The sequence below is a fragment of the Etheostoma spectabile genome, chromosome 20, assembly GCF_008692095.1.
Source record: "Etheostoma spectabile isolate EspeVRDwgs_2016 chromosome 20, UIUC_Espe_1.0, whole genome shotgun sequence".
NCBI lineage: Eukaryota > Metazoa > Chordata > Actinopteri > Perciformes > Percidae > Etheostoma > Etheostoma spectabile.
In genome coordinates, this window is record NC_045752.1 from 20,601,935 (window position 1) to 20,606,494 (window position 4,560).

General features: G+C 40.7%; 1 long non-coding RNA gene across 1 annotated transcript in view; it reads right to left on the minus strand.

The window, feature by feature from the left end:
• Positions 1-1,748: 1,748 nt before the first annotated feature.
• LOC116669868 (uncharacterized) overlaps positions 1,749-4,560 on the minus strand; it is an 827,043-nt gene continuing 824,231 nt past the window's right edge. Inside the window, exon 2 of the long non-coding RNA XR_004326893.1 lies at positions 1,749-2,019. This is a non-coding gene — a long non-coding RNA (uncharacterized LOC116669868). The remainder of the gene's footprint in view (positions 2,020-4,560) is intronic.

The following is a 4,560-nucleotide window of genomic DNA, read 5'->3' on the forward strand; positions in this document are numbered from 1 at the left end:
CACCAGCTCCACCGTGTAGGATTAAGAGAGACAACGGTAGAGAGTAGTATGAAAGTCAGAAAATCCTTGTGAGGAGGCAGGTTGGGGAGTTGGATGGATAGAATGGATGGAAACGATACAGGACTTTCCCCCAGGAGACTGGGGTTCATGACCCGTTCTTGTCCCGCGTGTCAGTAAAACGTTCCCCCTGAGCTAGAGTTTCAAAAACAAAGCAAAGCACGTCTAAGTGTGAATCTAAAGGAGACTTTTTGTTCTATAACTAACTCCAAAGGCCCCTGATAAAGCATCGCTTTTTGATGGCGAGTGAGAATGTGTTCAAGGTGCACACCCACACACACACACACACACACACACACACACACACACACACACACACACACACACACACACACACACACACACTTCACAGTCCTCTGGCCCTCTGAAGAGCTCTTTGTTTTCAATGGGTTCATCAATAAAATGCGGCTGCTCTCATTTATTGTACCTTTCCATTCAAGCCTTATCTGTGCCACTCATAATTTCCGCTATTCAAAATTACAAAATGTACAATTGCACTTAATGTTCTCATTATGTTGCGCAGTAATCAAAATGTAATTTCACAGGGATAACTACTATTCTATTGACTGAAAACATTGTCGGCATCCAAACAGTGTGACATTGTTACTAGACTGAAAAATATGATTTCTTAATGCAGCGTTTGGGGTGATTTTAAGTGACTGAATGGCCCATTTCCTTTCCCATTATGAAAAATCAATGTGCCCCTGATGGCTGTGATTTGGTTCAATCTGGTTATATGTTAAATTATTTCTGATGACCTTTATCTTTATGTCCCATTCTGCGTCTGCTTAAATGCTTCTTCATCATTACCGTCCCCCTCCGCACCCTTCTGGCCTGTACTCTTCAACTGTACGCACAATATCTCATACTTTCAGGGCATAAAAATTGCCAATACACTCCTGATGAATGAAAAAAAATCATTCAGGTGTTTTGTTATCTTGCTTTCTGGCTGTGAACACAGTCCCCATGTTGTATTTCAAAGATGATCTGAAGGAAGGAACTATATGGCAGCAGTAGTGTGAGTTATTCAAAAAGAGGTTATCTTTCTAAAGAAATCTTTTTTGTTATAAAACTTCCGTTTGGGTTTTTTTATGTTGAACTGCAGGGGAGGTATGGTAACAAAAAGACCCACTTCATTCTGTGTCATTCTGAGCAAACAATTATCCCGCATTCAGTCTCCCTCGCCGCAGTGCATTGTGTGTATCCTTGAGCTCTAACAAACATGTTGAATCTCTGGCTTTACTTTTTTTTTTCTGTAAACTGAAAATATACTTTGTACATCCATTTTCCTGAGACTAACGTAGGAGAGACGGGTAGGTTCAAGTTTTGCGAACGAAATCCTACCACACTTTCTAATGCCGACCATACCCCTAACGACTGTCCAAGCAATTCCACTGTCGCAGACTATTTTCCAATATTTCAATGAAATCCTGAGAGTCTTTTGAAAGAGTCGGGGGGTTCCTGTTGTCTTTTTGTGTAAGGTTTGGTGTAAGGAGGACATAAAACTCAGTCCCAGTCAGTTTTTTTCCCATCTGGACGTTCAAACAAAATCAAACGTGTTTGATATTACCTTAAGTTTGAAGTATTGGTAGTGAAGTTAAATCATGTCAACATTGTCAACAACCAATTGGTGCAATCCCTCCAACACCAAACAGGAAGCAGCAAACGGCTAGAGCCAGTGGTGTTTATGGTTGCTATGGCGTCGTGCTAAGCTAAGCGCTAAAGAGGGAAAGTTGCTGATTTTCAACCCTTCTGAAAGGAGTCATCCAACGGGAGTTTTACCGGCAGATGTACACAGACAACTGAGTACTGTAAGCACAGAAATTTAGCAGACTTTCCCTTAAGTTACCAGCTAACGCTAGTGTAGCTAGCTAGCTTGGTTAAATTTTTCAAAAGTAATCTAGTTGTAGTCTTGCAATGTGTGACCCTGCAAGATCCCCACTCTTTACATATTATGACAGACTTTAACGTTAGATATTATGAGACTGTAGTCCGTTCAAAGTCTTCTTGTATATGGTAGGCATAACTTACAAACATAAATTTACTAGAACCTTTTCGGTTTTATACCTTCATCGGGCAAATGGTGCGTGACGCAAATGGCTGCTCGTCATTCTAATGCCTCATAAAGGTCTAGCACCAAAATCTATCTTTACAAGTTACACAATGTGCAGTATTTGTTTTTCAGATTCCTTTTTTCTTAAAGAATCCTTTATTGTTTATATCCTTGTTTAGTATCGTACAGTGTCTTTCCTGTCGTAATGCTAGCCTGTCATAGCCAAACTAGTTTGCAAAGATATTAGTCCGGAATCTCTCCATAAGTTATAGACCAAATTACTTCCAGACGCAACTGAATAGATCTACAACCCATCAGAGAAATGAAACAACTTGGCTTTGAGTGATCCTTGCAAGTTTGGGTAGTGCTTGGTCCATTTTGGAGCAGGAAAAAAATTGGCGGTCAGGTCACAAACCTTCTCAAATTACAGCTAAACCTAACCCTGAAAACATTAAATGAACATATCATTTAAATGTCCACTAATGAATATTTCTTACACTAACAAGGGAGCTTTTAAGCTTGTTTTTGTTAAGGCTACTGTTTTAGCTCCGCTTTTACAAATGATTCCAAATAAATGTGTGTATGCTGATGTGTAACTATAATATATACTGTACACACACATACACATACATATATAGCATTTTGCTACATCGAGCATGTCAAAGATACAGTGTACCAATTCTTCACAACAGGGAGTACATTTACCCTGAGGACACTTACTTTTCTTGGCAGGATAATTCCCTGGCGCGCACACACACACACACACACACACACACACACACACACACACACACACACACACACACATTGCCCCATGATGCTGTGAATGTGATATTAAGCAGCTTCCCTGTTAAATAAGCCTATCACTATGTCCTCCTGAGTATTAGCCATTAGCTTTTTATCCCAGTGCCTTCTGGGAGTAAAAAGAACTGGGGAGAAACTTATTACAGTAAATGGCTTAGGCACATGTGTATGGCTCATTAGACAGGAGCGGAACGTGTGTGTTGGATTTGTGTGAGGTGGTGGTGGTCATTACAGTATGTAATGAACCCAACCCCCCCACCCGCACCGAAATATGATCTGCACCCCATAGTTGCAAAACAGTTAAGTAATGCAATTCTCTGATATTACCAGACTGTTCTAGCTGGTCTATTACTGATTTATTTACCTAAACTCTCTTTGAGTTCATATTTTGTGACAGCACCAATAGTCAGCCCTGCAACATCACCGCAATATCGACATTGACATGTTTTTGCTCAAAAATATTGTGATATTTGATTGATATATTCACACATGTTTAGGTGTAGACAATGACCCAACGGTAAGACATTTTTACTCCAAGACAAGTCACTTCCAGGATTGCTCCGGTAGCGCCGGATGTCCTCCAGATGTCCCTCATTTTGGCCGGATGTCCGTCACCTTCCTCTTTCTTTGTGTTGGTGTCCTAAACTCTGGTGGATTTCTGAGGATTATGGTTAACTTTTCCTCAGATCTCTGCAGGGTAAATCCAGACAGCTAGCTAGACTATCTGTCCAATCAGAGTTTTCTGTTGCACGACTTTTGAAAATACACACGTTTTACCAAAACAAGTTCCGTCCTGAGGCTGTTTTTTGTGGAGGCACTGTCACTCTGTCCGGCGGTTAGCACCTCATAAACCAGAGCATATTTTTCTCACATCCCAGAATGCTGCGTGGACTAGCCAGATCTTCCTCCGCAGCACTGTGGACTGTTGTCTGGCAATGTGAGACTAGCATCAGACTGACCTTTCATCAGTTGGCTTCTTGTAATTTACTCTGACCAGTGCAGCAATTCAAAGAAACAAAGTCTCTCAGGACCAAGTGGAAACCATGAAAATAAAAAGAGCGAAACACAAAAGACAACCATGAATGTTTTCAGCATTCTCCCCCGGTGAGTTAAGTTTGCATGGTCCAGTAAAATCCACCATTCATTTTTTTCTACAGTGACCAGAACATCTCCCTGCATCAGCTAGCCTTTTCCTAATTAGAAATTGTCAGAAAGCCTCACAATGCTGTCACTGTTGACCTTATCCAATGCAGCGTCTGCCTCACACACCCACACAATCTTCTGAAATTATAGCTCCATATTAGTAATGTCGCAGCTCTGGCTGCTAATTACTCCCTAAATCTGGCCTCTTTTTCATTAAACTCTGTCCAATTTTTCTTGCAGGCCTCTCTATTTAAGATAATTACATTTAGTGAGTTAAGGTCGAGTGCCATTGGACCCTATTAAAAGTGCCATGAGTCAGACTCAGACTTATTCATTACGTCCTGGCTTCCTTTGTTGTACTAATTGTCTTCTGTTCAATGTCATTTACATTTCAATTGGGCACCAACGTTTAAGTCCACAGTTGTTAAACTTATGTGTTATGTTTCTGGTGTGGCAAAGCGTTATCTAGCGTTACTTTATGTGGAGTCTATAAATTACTAGGG